This window comes from Acartia tonsa, chromosome 12 (assembly GCF_053477335.1).
Source record: "Acartia tonsa isolate MP-2025a chromosome 12, ASM5347733v1, whole genome shotgun sequence".
Classification (NCBI taxonomy): domain Eukaryota; kingdom Metazoa; phylum Arthropoda; class Copepoda; order Calanoida; family Acartiidae; genus Acartia; species Acartia tonsa.
Window position 1 is genome coordinate 47,905,887 of NC_137271.1, and position 20,495 is coordinate 47,926,381.

Here is a 20,495-nt window from a genome sequence, read left to right on the forward strand (position 1 = left end):
AGGGGAGGGGGAGTAAGGTAATTTTCTTTCTGGTGGGGAGGGAAGGGGTAATTGACTTCTCAACTGGAAAGTTCTCATGTAAATTTTTTTTATTTTCACTTAATTAATATTTAGATAAATCTGGCAGCAACAGTAAGTAGAAGTAAAAGTTAATTAATGACTATTAGATTATACATTAAAGTAAAAGAATAGAGGGGGCATAAGCTATATGTAACTCTCCCAACAGGACATGTACCCTGTCCTGATTTTGTATTTGGTAGAGATAGAGAGCATGTATAGGAGAGTGGCGAAGATTATTTGTAGATTATTAGTTGAATTTTCTAAAAATATAATTTTTACATAATCATATTTAAACTCTTAAATATGCTAAACTTTTGTGGATTTGTTTAATATAATATTGTTATTTATTAGTAGAATCTTTATACTTTAAGGCTGCAAATCTTCTTGATAGGCTTACATTTAATCCTATTTTCAATTTTTTTTATATACTTTACCTACAACTAGAACTATTGGGAAATGTTTACTTTTTAACCCCTTATGGAGCATTTACTGAGGGTGAAACATCTAATATTAAGTAACCCTCAGCCTGTTTGTATAGTCCTATTCATTTCAAATATTGCATAAACAGTTCTGTATAAATTACCTACACTCTTAAAATTGGAGATTCTCTATAAAATACCCAATTAGTATTTACATAATTTTAAATGTAAAGAATTTTTTATTGTTTTGACAAAATATATACATTATACTGTATTAGATTAAATCATAAATATTGGTAATCAATAAAATAAGAACTATACTATTATAGTCCTGAGAAGAGACATACTAAAATAATATAAAAAAGGAAAGCTTTGCTTTAAAAAAATAAGTATCTTATTGAAATGTAACCAATATCTTTCACTAATACAAATGTCAAAGTCTCGCTACACATTTGTTATAGGTTACTATACAATTAGAGCATGAACATTCATCTATATTTCAAAATGATTTTAAAAGTGATAAACACTGCCCTTCTTGTCTGAATTAATTATATAAGTTATAAATATTCTTTGGTTTAATATTAATCATTCTTAAACTAAAGTTTTAAATCAATCATAGTTAAATATACTTTAGAACACATGAAGCCAAATCTTCATTGAAAATATAAACATAAATCAATAATAGGAAGTCCCTCCACATATTATGACTTCATACGATAGAATAGCTAATGAGAGGCCAGTGTACACTGTAATTGACCAATGGTAAATTTCATGCTGGCCTCTCATTGGTTACTTTATAGTTTGATATCATAATATGTGGAGGGACTTTAATCATCTGCCAATAGTAGAAATAAAATCCTAGTCATTATTTACAAATAAGATATTTAATATGCTATTCATAATTAGATGTGCAGCTATATGGATATTGTGTGCTTTTAGCAGATTCTCCAGTGGATATCTGTAAAACAGGTAAAATATTTACCTTTGTAACGCAAAATGACTGAGGTGAAAAATCGAAGGACAAATTAAGTTTTTTTTTCAATTTCAGTAGACAAACCATTGTTAAAATGTTTTTCAAGGAAAGTTTTTCTATAATTAGGGTCAGTTGGTCTGTACATCCGTCTGTCCAGCTCTTTTTTTTGATTTACCCATATTAGAATTGACTTATCAATTTTAAACTTTGCATGATTTAAAAGTTACGTACGAGTATGGAATCTTAGCAACTCTATAATCACTACCAGAAAGTCCATTTAAAATATTATGCTTTTTAACAGTTTTAGAAATAGTTTTTTTTTATGTTATATATTATCCTATTCATATGATTACAATATTATAACCAAAGCATCTCTTTAATCAAGTCCTAAAAATGTAAGTATGTACTTAAACAAGGATGACAGCATCCATAAGTAGCGAAGCTCAGAAATTATGAATGTATATTATGAATATATTTACCATATACCAGTGTCATCCTATATATTTGATGAAATAGGGAAATGATGAAAACTTCAAAATCATGCAACCTTTAAATCACGAAAAATTTAAAATCTAGGAATCGATCTAGCACCACAATATATAAACAAATCTTAATGAAACTTGATGGAAATATGTAGACTATTAGCCTATTCAATCCCTGATAATTTCAGCCGTAAATTTTGAATAGGAATTGAGAAAACAATAGAAAACCTAAAAATCTAGGAATCGATCTAGCACCCCTATTAATAAAAAAATCGTAATAAAACTTAAGGAAAATATGTAAAATGTAAATTTAAGCAATCCCTGAAAATTTCAGCCCATTATCTTAAAAAGGAGTTGAGAAAATCAGAAAAACATGAAAATGTAGGAATTGATCTAGCACCCCAAATGACAGACGGTTGGACAAAACAATGTATAGATTAGATGGGCATATATTATAAGAATCTTCACTAAAAATTTCAGCTGTCTATCTTTTATAGGAGCCGAGAAAATCACGTTTCCCCCACTTTGTCTCAGACGGACGGATGGAAAGACGGACGGACGGACATTTCGAATTATAGAGTAGCTTTGCTACTAACAATATCCCACATTTACACAGTTTACTTTTATGAGCTTTGCATTTATGAATGTTTTCATCCTTGATTTTAAACTATTGTTTAGAAATTCCCAAGTATTTAAATACTGCACATAAAATACTTGAACTGAGCGGACGTGTCGTAAATGTCTCGCTTTTAATACATAGTTCAAGCCAGAAGGGACAAAATTTGTTTTAAAAAATGTCGGACAAAAACCGTTTTGCAAATCTTCCTATTGAGTTGACAAGTGAGGATATCTCCAAAGATATCATGGAGGCTATTACTAAGCTTACGGAAAAACAATCCTCCGACCACAAGCAAGTGATGGATAAGCTCAACAGCCTGGATGATTTAATACAAAGGGTCCATGTCCTTGAGGAAAATTACAAGAAGGTTCTACCCCTTATTCAAAAATTTCCACAAATTGAAAAGGATATTAGCGCCATAAAGGTTGTTAACACAAATTTGAAGACAGAGATGGAGAGCTACAAATCTGAAATCAAATTGCTAAAAATCAAGCTTGATGACAGAGAACAACACAGCAGAAACGAGTGTGTAAGAATCAATGGTGTACAAGTTGATAAAGATCTGGAAAAGTCCCTTGGCCACAATCAAGCAGCCATGAAAGCAGTTGAAGAGGTCCTCAAACCTCTGCTAGAGGCGAACAAAAACCGTCTCAAAATACCCACTGAACCAGGTCAATTCATCAAAAATGCCCATATTCTGCCTATACCGAAAGACAAGAATGGATCATACAAAGTTCCACCTATAATTGTAAGGTTCCATAGTCGCCCATTGAAAGATTTTATCCTCTCAAACAAAAAAAATCTGCCTATAAGAGAAATTAACGTCAAAAATGGTGTAGAGAGATACTCGATAAGGGCCGACCTCACCAAAATGAGGTATGATGTAATGCAGAAACTGATCAGAAGTAAACAATTCTCTAAATGCTGGCACCTGGATGGTAGAGTGATCAAATATATTAAGAACGAAGGAGACAGGATACAATCTGTGAAGTTTTTTGATAAATCATGCAATGAACTAATGAACAATTAGATAGTGCTCAAAGTTAGTATATATAATAGTAATTATGACCTAATCTTAACCTTCTAAATTAAACTAGTAATTGAATTTTATTCAAAATAGTATTTCTCGCTATTTTTTTTCCCCTCAATTTTTAAATTTGTCCTTTCATACACCCTAAATATCTTATTTCAACAGGAAGTTAAAATATTCTCACCCCCTCTCGCCTTCCCTTCCTTAATAAAATTTCCTAAATTTTCTCATGCAAAAATTTTACAACATTTTTTATGTGCTATTTTTTCTTTAAATTTTTACATTTATTAATTATCTAAATGAATGTTTTGCTGATAAATTAAATAGTGCAAATCAAAACGAAATTGAAAGCCCGTATCTCAGTATAGATTTAAAATGTTCCTATTTTGACAACACACAACTCATTAATAAATTTAAGAATTGCAGGAAGATAAAATTCTTAAGCTGGAATCTTGGTTCCTTACCCTCGAAATTTGATGAATTTAAAGAATATATCAATTTTCTTCTACAAAACAACATTTATTTTGACATAATTTGTATTCAAGAAATATTTTCAATTATTGATCAAGATCTATATAAACTTGAAAATTATAATTTTGTATTCTCATCTAGAAAAAAGGGGAAGGGAGGGGGAGTTGGAATCTATATTCATAAAAAACATAGATTTACTGTAATTGATGATTTATCATATTTTGAAGAAAATCTTTTTGAATCTTTAACATTGAAAGTTATTACTGAACAGAAAAAAAGCAATATAATTAGTTGTGTCTATCGTCCTAATTCTCCAATACAAGGCATGAGTTCTAATGATCAGATGGAATATTTCATTGATAAAATATCAAATTTACAAGCAGCAATGTCATCTTATAAAGGTGACTCTTACATCATGTCTGACTTGAATTTAGATCTCCTTAAATTTGAATCTCATTTAAAAACAAATGATTTTATAGAGAACACTTTATCTAACGGGTTTTTGCCTTTAATTACTAAACCAACTAGAGTTACACATGCTTCATGTACATTGATTGATAATATTTTATCTAATTCTTGCAATAATACATTGGAATCTGGCGTTATTCTGAACTCAATTTCTGATCATTTCCCTATTTTTCATGTTAGTTCTCAAACACAAAAAACAGAAAAGCCTAAAACATTTATCAGCAGGGATATAACAAGTGAAAAAATTATTCAATTTAATGCAATGTTAAACACGAACAACTGGGGTAATGTTCTTAATGAATTAAACCCACAAATTAGTTTTGAAAACTTTCATGAAGTATTTGATTGTGCTTTTAATTTACATTTTCCCATCAAAGAAGTTAAATTTAATAAAAATATTCATAAAATAGAGGGATTTATGACGGGAGGGCTTATGATTTCTAGACGAAAAAAACTTGAGCTAGGGACAATTTATTCAAAAAATAAAACACCAGAAAATAACATTGCATATACAACATATAGGGACATTTACAATAAGGCAATAAAAGATGCAAAGAAAATTTTTTACAGGGAACAACTTAATCAAAATAAAGAAAATCTAAGAAAAACCTGGCAAACTTTAAGACAAGTAATCTCAAAATCAAATGACAAGACATCGTGTATAGATGAAATAATTGTCAATGATACATCTTACAGTAATAATCATGATATTTCTAACAAATTTAATACTTATTTTACTTCAATTGCTGATGAAATTGCCAGCCAAATTAACCCTTCCCCACTTAATCCGTGCGACTTTATTCCTGATACAGACAGTGTATTTAAGCTAAGAGAAATAAATATTCATGTTGTAGTGGGTCTTACTTGAGATACTTGTAAAATAAGCAGAATGACATTTTCGTGATCCTAAACGAGTGGACAGATTTTTATGAAATTAGCACCATTTTAAAGCGTTTATTTTTCTCTATTGATTTTTCTTTTATTTGAATTTTTAAGCCCACAAATGACGGATTTCGAGTTTTAATTATGAAACATTTGTACTTATTATATTCTGTTAAAATCTTATGATATCTCATATGAGGCCATATTTTTCCAAGAAATTGATATACATATAATGCTGCGCATTTATATGTATATCTGACCTTTTTATAATCTACGCGTGTAGGTTTTAGGCGATATTTAACTTATGTACTTTTGTAGAGAAAGGCTCCCAGTTATCCAGGGATTTGGCATCCTCAATGCATCACGGAGATTTCCCCGGCACAACTGAACGTGACTAAACGGGAAACTCAACATACACTCCGGCCTGCCGACCTAGAACAGTTGAACTTGCAGCGTGCCATTCAAGAGGCACAAGCAGAAGGAGCGCCGAATGAGAACGCTCAGCTCATTGCGCTAGGCAACACTTGGTTGGAGAACCAGCGCAGGAAGCTTAACAAGCAGAATTTCCCTCGGTTTTGCAACCGTGCAGGAGAAGATTGGGATGGCCACAAGACAAAGATGGCCAATGCGTTTAGAATTGCCCGTCATCACCCATCAGATCAAGAGGGTAGGAAAGGCCAATACATCATGAGTCTCGACGGAGAAGCGTTCCAGATGGCCAGAGAGGTCGCCGACAACCAAGACGCGCTCACCCTTGAGCAAGTGATGGAGAGGCTGGACGCTATTTTCTTAGCGCCTTCGGATTCAGACATCAACAAGGACGCGTATAAGCAGTTGTCGCAAGGCAAGAACGAGATTCCGCAGACTTACCTTGCTAAGAAAGAGCAGATGTGGTTGAAGGCCTATTCCCCAGACAACCGCGACCCAGGTCAATTCCGGAAAGAGGTAACCCTTGGTTTACGCCATCGAGAGGTACGGAAAAGAGTTTTCTGTCAGCTACCTAGTATTACCAGCATGGGTATCCTACGGAACGTCATTATGAACAAGATTGCCACGCAGCGCCAGCTCATTCACCATGGAGATGCTGAGGATACCTCCATGGATGGCCTCGCCACGTCCAACCGTGTCATCTATCGCAACAACGGCACCGAGGATATGGAGGTCAACGCTGTCGGAGATGGAACCAGTAGCGTCAAGTGCTACAATTGTAACCAGACTGGCCACTACTCGCGTAATTGTCCTAAGAAGAAGCAGCAAGCGAGTAAAGGTACGGGCGGTGCCACCAAAGACAAACCGAAAGGCAACTGTCGGAGGTGTGGCACGCCTGGCCATTGGCAGAAGACGTGTACTATTCCTGAGGACCGGCTGGCGAACGTGCGCAAGAGAAACCAGGAGAAGAACGCCAACAGCGGTGGACGCGGCCGACAGCAGCAAGACCGTGGCCGTCATGCCGTGCGAGAGATGCGTACCAACGAACCTGGAGATACTGACAGCGGCGTAGGAGATGATGACCAGGCGCAGTTCTATGGAGATGTCAACTGTTTGGAAGCAGTTGGCCACAGAAGCAAGACTTCAAAAAATGTGAGAGAGGGCTCCCGTCGGTAGGTCGGAGTCCCTCAGCAGCTGTAGACCCTACCACCCTCAACCAGATGCAAGGACGACGAGGCGCCCGGGCCATGGTCAAGATCAGCCTGCGTGCAAATGGACCGACTGTGCGGACCTATGGTCTCATCGATACCGGTAATAAATTGCACGAAGGAGTCGCCGTAAATGAGGAGTTAGCCCGGAAACTACAGTTGCCGATCGTTCCTTGCGATTTAACAGTGGGAACAGCGGCGAATGGCGGAGATATGGACGTCATCGGCCGTGTTTACAACATAAGCGTCATCTTGGGAGATGACTGTCCTAGCTACATTCGAGAGGCCTTGGTTATACCTGAGCTTCGCACCCCCATCAATCTTGGGTGCAAGTGGGTCGAGGAGATTCGTGGAGTTCTAGATTATTCATCACCGGTGCAGGCGGCGTTAGTCGTGAAGCAGACGAGAGTTCCGCTTGTGCAGTCCATCGACTACGAGGCTCCAAGTGCCTCAGAAGACGAAGAGCGGTCTGGAAAACCGCCGGGGGAGCACTCGCCCCCCAACCCTCAGATAAGTGTTTCATTACGAGCCTTCGAGGAATTGAATGCAGAAATAAGTAGCTATAGTAGTGCCTTAAATGTTTGTAAACCCACTATTAAAGAATTATGTAAAGCAGAAGATAATTTTGCGAATGGTAATGTGCACCATTCACGTGAGTTTTTAGCACTTAAACCGGATTCCGTCGAATCTTATGTTGCGCAACTTTCTTTTAAGCACAAAGCAAAAGCAGATTTTGAGCGCAAAAACGTTTGGACACGTAATGTCAAGGGACCGCTTCGTAATTCCCAAGGGCCGGCCGTTCGTTTGAAAACCGTCGCAGTAGGTAAGCGGCCGCGTCCTGTCCGTTTGTCCGTCCAAGCGACTAGGATTCTCGCGCCAGAGTCAGTGTCTGTCGTGAATTTTCTTCCTAGCCGAGAACTCCGACCGCAAATGACTGTCATGGTAGAAGAGACCGTCTTAGATGATAGTCCAGTGCGAGTGTTGGAAGGAGTATACAGAGCCCAGCAAAATGGGATTGTCCGCATCCCTGTTGTCAACTTACAGGAGCAGCCGTGTGTCGCATCGGCCGGGTGTGTGTTCACCGCCGAGATTTGTGAGGACAGCAGTATGGTGATCAACACCGAAAGCTTGGTGTTGAGAGAGCCCCATGAAGTTATCCAGTCAATGTCCGAGAGCAACGCCAGCAACCCCAACAAGCCCATGACAAAGGAGCAGATGGAGAACCCCACATTCAAGGAAGTGTGGGAGGACCTGGAGATGGAGGACAACGAGCTACTGAACGAGCACCCCGACGTCAAGAAGCAAGTCAAGGAGCTTATTTATGAGTACAGAGACATATTCAGTCGAGAGGCCCCTGGGCACACAGACCTGGTAACAATGAAGTTGAAGCTCAAGCCAGGGACGGAGCCCATCAGGCAGAGATACAGGGAGTTGAACCCCAAGATGTTGAAGGACCTGGAGGCGCAGATGGCCGACTGGCTCAACCAAGGAGTGATCGAGCCGAGTTCATCGCCATGGGCGAGCCCCCTTGTTCCTGTGCGCAAGAAGGATGGAAAGATCAGATGGGCAGTGGACTTCCGCAGGTTAAACAGCTGTCTAGAGCAAGACAGCTACCCGCTGCCGAGGATACAAACTCTATTGGACCGCGCAGGAGGACATCGTGTATATTCTACGTTAGATGCCACAGCCGCCTACTTCAACATCTCCATCGATCCAGCATCCAGGGAGCTGACGGCTTTTGCCACGCCAACGGGTTTGTGGCAATTCCGCCGCATGCCCTTCGGCATCAGCACAGCACCAGCGGTTTACAGCAGATTCATCAGCACCGCAATGAACCCGCTGGGGAGCGAGGTAGCGCAATGCTACCTTGATGACGTAATATCATATAACCTGAGAGTTGCGGATCATGTACCCCAGATGCGACAGGTTTTCGAGGCCCACCGCAAGGCAGGAATTAAGCTGAAGGCAAAGAAGAGCAAGCTGTTCCAGAAGAAGATACAGTACCTTGGCCACATGCTGAGTCATGAAGGTATTGGTATGGTGCCTGAGTATGTGGAGCGTATCAAGAACTGGCCGCCGCCAGCGACTGTCGCCGAATTGAATAGTGTTCTCGGTTTTTACGGGTACTACAGGACCTTCATACCTGAGTACGCCGACTTGACGTGTGAGATGAATGCACAGAAGAAAGCCACGAAGCTAGAGTGGACCCCAGGGATGGATGAGCAGTTCCAGCAGTTGAAGGACAAGTTCCAGAATGCACCCATCCGCGCTGTGCCTGATTTTGAAGCGGATACCCCGTTCCAACTAACCACCGACTACTCAGGAAGAGCTATCAGTGCGATCCTGAGTCAGGTTCAGAATGGCGCCGAAAGGTTGATCGCCGCCATGGGACGCAAGACGACTGGCGCGGAGCAGAGATATCCCTCATGGAAAGGAGAAGCCTCCGCAGTTATTTATGGCATCAGAAAGTTTCGGACGATCCTGAGCTTCAAGCCGTTCCAAATTAATACGAATAACAGCGCCCTCAAGCAGTTGAAGTCACTGAAGAAGAACACTGGCATGATGGCCAGGTGGACAGAGGAGCTGGCTGGTTACGAATTCCGTGTGGTTCATCGGCCGGGGAGACTCAACACCAACGCCGACGCTCTAAGCCGGCGCACCGATGCTGATATGCCAGACCCCACAGCCGAGGAAGAGGCTGAGCAAGAGGAGTACGTCGGAGCTGTAGATGATGAGCCCACCGACGAACTTCCTGATCACAGAGAACGGTACAGAGACCGAGTGTACAAGCATCAATTAGACGACCCTATTTTGGAGAAGGTTCGTAGATGGATTGGCGTCGACCGGCGTGCACCAGACAAGGCAACTCTGCGTGGAGAGAGTAGGGACGTGCACCGGCTGGCCGAGATTTTTGACACTCTGCGAATCGCAGAAGATGGAGTTATTGAGCAGGAGATACAGACCTTCACAGGGAAGCGACGCAGGATAATGGTCCCTTTGTCCCTGAGAGAAGAGGTGTTCACTCACTGCCACAGGACTATCACTGGAGCGCATTTTGGCATGCACTCCACGATATCGAAGTTTTTGAGGAATTTCTACTATGTGGGACATCAAGCAGACATCCGCCTGAGGATCGCCGTCTGTCATGACTGCGTCCAGAAGAACATCAAGGCCAACATCAAGATAGGAGCGCATGTGCCCATTCAAAACTGGTATCCTCTGCAGACAATCTACATGGATGTGGTAGGCAAGTTCGACACAACCCCAGAAGGATACAATTTTATCCTGACACTGCAGGACGGATGGTCGCGCTTTGTTCAAGCGTACCCCTTGAAACAGAAGACCGCTGAGGAGGTCGCCACGACGATAATGGACAAATTCATTTGTACCTTTGGATGCCCGCAGGCATTCCACAGCGACCAGGGAAAAGAGTTCTGCAACACCATCATGAAAAAACTCTTACAGAAGCTCGGTGTTAAGCACGAGCTAGGCCCCGTGGCGAACCCCCAGAGCAACCTCATAGAAAGGTGGCACCGGACCATGGAAGAGACGCTGAGAACCGTGATCCAAGGACGGGAGACTTTATGGCCAGAATATTTACCTGGAGTTGTCCTGGCTTACAACACAAGGATCCACAGCAGCACCGGCGTGACCCCCTTTCTCGCCTTCCAGGGTAGAGAGGCTACTCTACCCGCGGATTTGATTTTGCGGTTACCAAACCCCGACGATGACAAGGATATTCCCACAGCCGTGAGAAATTTATTGGACAGATACACGACCATGTATGAAGCCATGGCGAAGAGTCAATCAAGCACCATTCGAAGAAATGCTTTGCAGTATCACAGCAATCGCGAATTTAGAGTAGGCGATAAAGTTTTTTATTTGGCACCCAACCATGGTAAAGCAAAGAAGAAGATGACCAAACATTGGAGTGGACCATACTTAATTACCGAGAAGTGTGCCGACGTTTTATATAAAATTCAGACAATACCAGCGGGAGAAAAGGAGGACTTGGTTGTACATGTTGGTCAGTTAAAACCATATTACCCCCCAGCAATGACAGACGGAGACCCGACTTCTCCCCCAGAACCATTTGAAGAAGACGGAGATGAGGCAGGGGAGCAAATTCCCTTGAATCCAGAAAAGCAGGCGAAGCCGCCTAATCCAAGAGTTGATTTCTCAAATGGGGATGACAGCGATGAAGAGGGAGGACCCCCCAATAGACCGGAAGGAGCACCACCACCACCGCCCAACATTGACCCCCTCAACCTTCCCCTACCGGATACACCACCACCCAGATCACCAACGATGCAGCGCACACCGCGCAGAGAGCAGAGTGAGAAGAGAGGGAGGGAGAGAGATCAATCTTGCGAACCGTCCGGTTCGGGCACTCAACGGAGAGATGCCAAGCGAACCCCCGATAGAGAGAGAAGCCCAAGAAGAAGCTCGCCCCCGCAGACACCGCGCCGAGATAGAGAGCGCGAGCGAGCTACATACACATACCCTTCCGCACCACGGGTAGAGAAGCGCGCTCTGAGCGACAATGAGGAGCCGTCCACGGACTCACCCGAAAAAGGGGAGAGGGCTAAATCCGGAGGAAAGAAACAGAGGAGTGGGACACTTTGGCAACAGCAAGTGGAAGAGAGCAAAGAGGTGCTAGACAGCTCGGACGAGGATATGGACCCGCCTGCAGTGGCTACACTTGCGCGGACACTCAGAATCCCCGTCAAACGCGGAGCAAAGCTGCCATACAAGGGTACGAGAGAAAGTGCGGGCCATGACATATACTGCCCCGCCCACACAATCCTTCCCCCTGGACAGCAAACTTGCGTCCCTCTCAAGCTACACACCCGTGTACCCCCCGGATATTTTCTTAAGTTATTTGGCCGTTCAAGCATAGAACGGGAAGGAGTAATTCTACTGGCAGGATTAGTGGACAGCGACTACACCGGCGAGATACAAGCAGTCTTTTGGAACTTGAGTACCGAAGCAGTGGAGTTCAACAAGAATCAACGAGTGTGTCAAGCGGTGATCCTAGAGACTCGCGAGGTGGAATTTTATCATGTCGATAATCTTCCTACCACTGATCGCGGTGCTAACGGCTTCGGTAGCACCAACTAGTGAGGCTTACTCACTAGACATTGTAGATTGCACAAACCCTTCCACCATCAAGAAGTTCAACAAGGAAACAATATGCAGAGCAGAGGAACCTACACAAGAAGTTCCAGTGAAGGAGCGCTACACCATTCTACAGAGGCCAACCCTGACAAAAGTATATGGATACTCCTGCGAAGTGAGGGTATCCCTATACCATTTCAAGTGTGGAGTTTGGGGCCATCTCAAGTTACAACAGGTACCCCAAACGATGAGACACGAGGAGATTACTGCAGAAAATTGCCGCCGCATGTCACTGGTCCAGGAATATCAAATCTCTGGTTACGGTGACCCGATCAAAGTGAAACTTAACCGCCCGACCTACGTTTCGGCAACCCTAGCCGGATCATTGAAGATGGAAGATGATAAGATCACCTGCATAGGGCAGACCATCCGCATGGGCGACACCATCCACTACAACACCCTGTAGTTAGCTGAGTACCAGATTCTACTTAAAGAAGAAACTTTCCTGGTTAGCAACAACAAGGTAGAGAGCGAGACTGACCATTTATCTCTACCATGTCCATATCATAAAGGGGAGTGCATCACTGGCGCCGCGACATTCGTCTGGAATATCAACGACAGTTCCTGCACTCTACAGATGGTCAACACCATCAACCCCCTCACCACCATGGACACCTACTTAGTGGACCACCAGCAACAAGTTTTACTCAACACTACAGGTGCAATGAAACTAATGCATTGCCCCTTTAATGTCCTCACCACGGACCACGACGGCATCTACCTGGGCAAGACCAGCGACCTCAGCAGACTCGCCACCATCGACCCCGGACAGATAGATGTGAACCTTCAAGCTGCAGTACATTTAAATTATTTAGCCTACAGTATGCGCCAAACCTTCAGCCAACTAGATGTAACACTACGGAAGACCATATGCGAAACCCATTACCATGGAAAGTCAGACCAACCAGTGCTGCTACATGAGCAGACTTATGGACTCTTGAAGGGAGACCTGTTGATGACCTTCCAGTGCACCAAGAGGACTCAGAAGATCAAGGACGATGTCAACTGCTACCAAGATATACCTTTAGATCCTAATGGATATGCAGATGCTGCAACTAAACATTATAAGTTGCATTCTACAAGGGTAACGTGTTCCGCGACTTTCCCCTTAACCGTCAAGTCTAAGGAAGGCTGGGTTCAACTGACCCCCGCCATCATCAAGACTCAGGCCCCCATGGAGATGACCATCAACACCCCTCTAGTTAACTGGACGGATTTCAGCCATGGAGGAATCTACACGGAAAGAGAGAGAGCTGAATGGTTACACACCCTCACCTTCCCCTCCTATACCGAGGCAAGCCTGAAGGAGATCACCTACGGACTCTGCATTGGAGACGGAAACTGTAACCAACTTTCTACCAACAACCTACCCCTGTACACCCTTGATAATCTAGTGCCGGACATGGAACGAAAAATCGACTTATGGAGCAGCGTCAAGAGCTGGCTCCATGAATACGGCGATCTAATGGCATTCGCATGCCTGGTCATCCTAGGGCTAAAATTTATTACTGATCTGATATGCATTATCCTCACATTTCTACGTGTAGGACCTGGAGCCGCCATCGCCTTAGTTGCCCACCTTTATCTTTATAACAAGCATTCCTACCAGAAGCTTATGAGAAAGAAGAAGGCCGATACCAGAACTGAGAGGCGAGAACCTACGACAACAGCAGAGACAACGTCGCTATTGCCAAAGACATCGACCCCGAAGATCCAGATGACAGAGATACAGCCCATCATTTTAGATCCTGCATCCTTGCCATCATACAACACTGCGACTAAAACATCTAGGCTATCAACCTTAATACCATGACAGAATAATAGGTAATATTGGCCGACCAGTCTATTGTCTTTGCCAATTTGAGCGTTATGTTATCTGGCACGTCTGTCTAGCCAGATAAAAAGGGGAGAAAATGTAGTGGGTCTTACTTGAGATACTTGTAAAATAAGCAGAATGACATTTTCGTGATCCTAAACGAGTGGACAGATTTTTATGAAATTAGCACCATTTTAAAGCGTTTATTTTTCTCTATTGATTTTTCTTTTATTTGATTTTTTAAGCCCACAAATGACGGATTTCGAGTTTTAATTATGAAACATTTGTACTTATTATATTCTGTTAAAATCTTATGATATCTCATATGAGGCCATATTTTTCCAAGAAATTGATATACATATAATGCTGCGCATTTATATGTATATCTGACCTTTTTATAATCTACGCGTGTAGGTTTTAGGCGATATTTAACTTATGTACTTTTGTAGAGAAAGGCTCCCAGTTATCCAGGGATTTGGCATCCTCAATGCATCACGGAGATTTCCCCGGCACAACTGAACGTGACTAAACGGGAAACTCAACATACACTCCGGCCTGCTGATAAATCCTGTGCAGACCTACGTGTATCCCTAGCCATCCCTGTATGATCAGAAACGCCCCCGCATTACTTCAATACTCTCTGTAATTTTCCTATATGTATATTAATCTAATATGTATTCATTATTTTGTGTAAACTATACTTGTCTATTGAAAATACATCAGTTCCGCACAAACAGTTGTTAGTAGAGTATCAACTCCAATTTGTGGGCAGCTATCTCTAGCTGCAATTAATTATCTGGAAACATATAAAATCCCCTGTGGGTACTTGCGTGTAGTTTTGTTCTTTAACTTAGCAGAGACGTACAAAGGAAGGGAACGAGTTGCTTCGCTCTTGAATCGCTTCAGCCACAACGTTACCAACCCAACGTGAAGTGCCGCCACACCGCTCGAGGCGGGCTCTATTGGTTTTTAAAAAGCTATCCATCACGTCCGATCCGTTACACATGTTCTTTTTAATTTAGTGAAAAAAATGGAAAATAAAAAGAGCTCTGACATGTTTGGATTATCAAATTGTTTATTAAAACAAATTATAAATAGTATTGCCGTACCTCTTGTTCACATTATTAACCAATCTATTAAAACAGGTCAAATTCCTTCACAATTAAAAATTGCTAAAGTTTTGCCAATTTTTAAATATAGTAACAGCTCTAAAATGGATAAATGTAACCCTGGCAATTATCGTCCAATAAGTTTGCTACCTATTTTTTCAAAATTGTTAGAAAAAATTGTATCTGAACAACTCACAAGATATCTTGAATTTAATCAAATTATCTATGAACATCAATATGGATTTCAAGCAAAAAAATCTACACTACATCCTATGATTCACCTTTTGAATTATCTAGGACAAGCAAAAAATGAAAATTTAATTACTATAGGGGTATTCTGTGATCTTGCTAAATGTTTTGATACAATTTCGCATACAATTTTATTAAAAAAACTTTAAAAATTGGTATACATGGATTAGAATTAGAATGGTTTAAAAACTATTTAAGTAATAGAAATCAGTTTGTTTATACAAATGGCGAAAAAAGTGATTTATTAGGAATCAGCAAGGGTGTCCCACAGGGAAGTATTTTGGGTCCAATTTTGTTTCTAGTTTATATCAATGATATTAAAAATTGTACTAGCTTAATGACACTACTCTTTGCAGATGACAGTAATTTTTTGATATCAGGAAAAGATTTGAATGAGATAATTGAAATACTCAACATTGAACTTAAAAATATCTGTGATTGGTTTCGTTGCAATGAAATGTCTCTTAATCCAACTAAAACTAAATTTATGATCTTTAATAAAAGGGAGGATTCCATAACTTGGGAACAAATTAAAATTAAATTAGATTTTAATAATGAAAATGAGAATGATACAGATAAAATTAGATATTTGGGTTATATCAACCAACAGAGTGAAATTCCTGCAATTAAATTTTTGGGTGTGTTTATTGATTCTCAACTTAACTTTAAATACCATATTGAATATTTAAGGAAAAAAATATCTAGAAGTTTGTTTTTAATCAATAGAGTTAAGCATATATTATGTGAAAAATCCTTAGTAACACTATTCCACTCTTTTATAAATAGCCATTTATTGTATTGCTTGCCAGCATGGAGCTGTGGCTTAGAATCATCTATTAAGCCTTTAGTAGTTCTACAAAAAAAGCTATTAGAATTATACACAAATCCGCTTATAACAGCCATACGCCACCTTTGTTTAGGAAAATTAATGTTTTGCCTATTAAGAAGCTATCTATTTATACAAAACTACTATTTTTTTATGATTTTATTCGCTGGAGGCTACCAAATTCTTTTGATGGTGTATGGATTAGAAATAATCTAAGAAATCAGAGACAACTAAGAAATTCTAGTGAGTTTTATATTCCAATAGCCAAATTTAAAAAAATTGAAAGGTTTCCATTATTTTCATTTCAAAGACTATGGAATAATTTTTGTCATGAAAAAGATCTTTTAAATGAGAATATTCCTAAAAAAACATTTGCATTAAATCTTAAAGATGAACTTTTTAAATCTATATGTAATATTGAAGAATGTAATGAATGTACTTAAAATATATTGATTTGCCTGGATTTATTAAAAACCTTACATTATTAATTACAGAAATGGTTTTAAAATTTAAGAAAAACTAGCCTTAAAATTTTTTGTAACCCTACTTTCCTTCTCTTTTTCCCCTGTCCATTTAATTTTATATACCTACATTTATTTTGACATTATTATTTCTTATTTTTCTTATTAACTTAATGCCAACCTAAAAAAGGCAATGCAAACATCTCGGATACGCATATTCCTACTTTTAGGGAAGCCTAATCAGTGCCACACATAACATCTAGTGTTAGTCATGCAATTTAAATTTATAAATATTATGAAAAATTGTAAAGTACACCTAGTACTAAGCAGTAGCTTGGTGTACTATTGTATGTACTGCTTCGTAAGACGGGGCGTAATCTGTCACTGAATAAATGTTTTTTATGTTTATGTTTTTATGTTTTTTTATCATGACACCATCATAACATATATTTAATGATAATGATTTTTAATCTTGTATCCATTTTTTAAAGCAAAGCCTTTTTATAATTAGGGTCTGTCCATCAATCTGTTTGTCAATATTGGGGAGCTCTTATTGTTGGTTTTGGCATTTTAGAATTGTTCTATCCATTTTATGATGATTCCTTTAAAAGATATGTATGATTAAGAAAGTGTAGTAACTCTATAATTGTTACCATAAAGTCTGTGTGTCCAATTAAAACCTGACAATTTTTATCTTTGTAATTGTCCTATTTATCTGATTTTTTAACCCTTACAGATTGGGCCCAAATTTCCACCTTAATAGATCGGGGCTCCTGTTACAGATAGAGACGTGAAATTTTTTACTGGTGGTTCATGTGTATTTTTAGTGAAAATTACTTTTTCTAGTCATAGCAGTCAGACCGCACCTTAGCCGCTTTTTAGCGGCCAGCCGCTAATATTAAAACAGCTGTAGAGCAGCCAATTTTAAAGCTAGGATAAAAAAATTTTAGGACGAACTTTTTTATTCAGATGTTCAAGTATTCACCAAAAAATTTTAAGTCACTACCTTATACACAAAAATCATAATGTAGAAATTAAGATTTATTTAGAATTTTTTCTAATTTTGGTGCTACCTAACCGACTTTGACTGGACACCACGACTGACACAGACCAGATATCCTTGTAAAATCAACCTTTGTCAACGTATAATCACTTAAATTAAAAAGCCAAGAAGTCACAGTTCTCTATCTTACCTACAAAAAAATGACATCAAAAAAACTAAAGGGGGGGGGGGCTCCCGATCTGTAAGGGTTAAATAATAATTCCTAGTGCAACAAAGTATAATTTATAAGTGAAGCATTAATAAATCAAAACATAAAATATAAGTTTATCCTTAAATAGAATCCTGTATTTAAGCTATATTACAAATTCATAGGCAGTTTAGTTTAAAATTATGAATGTTAGTTTGTCTACCGTCTGATTTTATAGTGTGTTTTCATCCTTGTTAAATGATATACTTGTTCTATGAACTTAATGTTTTGAAATTTTCTTAAATAGGTATAAATCATCATCTAAATCACCAATTTTAGAAATCTTAGTATTTTATAACTAGCATTCAATGAGAGTCAAATTTTTTAGAATTCAATATTCAATCACTAAATTAATATTAATTTTAAAGCTTTTCTATAATTAGGGTTGTTCCATTTATAACTTTTAGCACTTTTCATAAATTTAGGCATGTTAGAATTTTCCTATCAATTTCAAACTTGACAATGACTCCTATAACAGTTAGTTACGAATTAGAAAGCATTGCAACTCTATAATTGCTACCAGAAAGTCTGTAAGTCCATTTACAACATGCTGATTTTTAAACTTTTGACAGCATTTTTTGAATGATATAATTATTAAAATAGACGTGTTAGAATTAACCTATCAATTTCTAATTTTGCATGATGATTCCAATGACAGCTAGGTACAAATTTGATACAAAATTGTTTGATTTTCAGATTTTTGTACGTAGCTTTTAGAGATGTTATAATCATTGTTTATTTATAAATTGAATTGCGATATCATTATATATATTCTATGGTTTGAATTATTTTTAATGTAGGAAGAAGATATAGTCAAAATATATTTTTATGTGTTTAGATGGAAATTGTGAATTACCCACGAATGCAAACTGTACCATGTTTGCAGATGGAGTGTCTGATTACTTTCCCCTTCCATGTGAGTTTATTTAGTTTTGTCAGTTTTAACTTTAAGAGCTTTAAGAGCTTAAGATCTCAGGAATTGCTTTACAGTAATGCTTTATAAATGTTTTATAAGTTGCATTTTTCCCTACAACCCATTTTTATAGTAGTTAAGGGTGTAGCAACAAAATTATAACAAAGTAAAACATTATTCATCTTTTTTAGATATTAGCTACTCTATAATTTTTGTCTAAAGCAAAAGATCACCCTAACATGTTCATTATTTTGCTTGTGCTTTAAAAAAATACTTTTGCTTTGACGTTAGATGGTTTTAGGATATTTTCCAGAAAGAAAACCTCTTAGTGCATATTTCCTATTGGATTAGAGCAAAGCTAATAGTCTATGGTTTGAGTTAGTCAGATGATTGGATTAATAACTGTTTATGAGTCATGCGATTAGAGAAGCATCATGTATGTATTTCTTAGGATGGTTTTAAGCAATTTTCATACACATTGTAGAGCCATTTGAGTCTAGGGGCTCATCTGTCTATAATACAAAGAAGAAGTATGTAGTCTGAACTTTTAAGGAGGTCAAATCCAATAAAATAAATCCTCCATGTTTTAAAAGTGGAGTAAGAGTAAGTTAAACACAATCCTATCCTAATATACACCTTCCCCTATAGATGAAGTGTATACTTATAGGGTAAATTTATTAGTATATTATAAAGTAAAATACATCGTCCTATGGTTTATAATAAGTCCAAATGTGTTTTAAATGCCTCATTAATTGAATGAATATCTACCTGCTAATTTGCCAATACAATGCTTTCTAAAATATCAATACAACGTTTCAGATGAAATTTCAGCTCTTGAAAAGTCACTACTTTTTAGGAAAAATTTAACATAATACATAACCACTACCATGGGATAAACCAAAAAAAACAAAAGATTAATAAAAACATGACAAGATACAAAATTTTTTTTGCAAGTAAAATAAACAACAATACTTTTAATGGTCATGTCTTTTTAATGTAAAACTATTTGCTGTGCACCAAGCATCTAGGGGGCTCTCTGTATCCAAGTGTAAAAAAGTGTAGTACATACATAGTTGTTTCTCACATTGTATTATAATTAGCTTTCCACAGATATAAAATGTACAATTATAAGATTAAAACTGGTTCTAATCCACTGGATATTAATCCATTTTTAATGTAGCCTGAGAAAAAAACCTTATTATTATTTTAAATAATAGAATAATGCAAAATAATGAGAAAAATCTATGTTCCAATGCTAAGAACCTGCTATTTATATTTAGGTAATTGTCATGGTTATTGGAAGTGTTATGCTGGTGAAGTCAATATAAGTAAGTTATTATTTCTAAATACAATCTTTTCCACAAATCTTATTACATCACTTCCCTACTAGATTCAACAATCAAATTATTATTTTAGTAACATAAATTATATAATATTAATTATCTTCATACATTAGTAGCACAGCAACAATATGAAGAAAAAAAACACAAAGTAAAATGTAGCCAAGAATATTAAAATGTATAAGTTTATGTAACAAATAGAGGAGTACTATAAGCCCTGCTTAAGAGTATTTGTCTGTGTGTGAATTTATGCATTCATCAAACTATAATGTCAAAGTGTGTGTTAGTGCATATGTGTGTGTTTGTGTATGT

General features: G+C 38.4%; 1 long non-coding RNA gene across 1 annotated transcript; it reads left to right on the plus strand.

Moving 5' to 3' along the window:
* Window positions 1–1,318: 1,318 nt before the first annotated feature.
* On the plus strand, window positions 1,319–20,172 carry LOC145334257 (uncharacterized). Its single transcript, XR_013884779.1, has 3 exons — window positions 1,319–1,448; window positions 18,769–18,846; window positions 20,124–20,172. It is a non-coding gene; the product is annotated as an uncharacterized LOC145334257 (long non-coding RNA).
* Window positions 20,173–20,495: the final 323 nt, after the last annotated feature.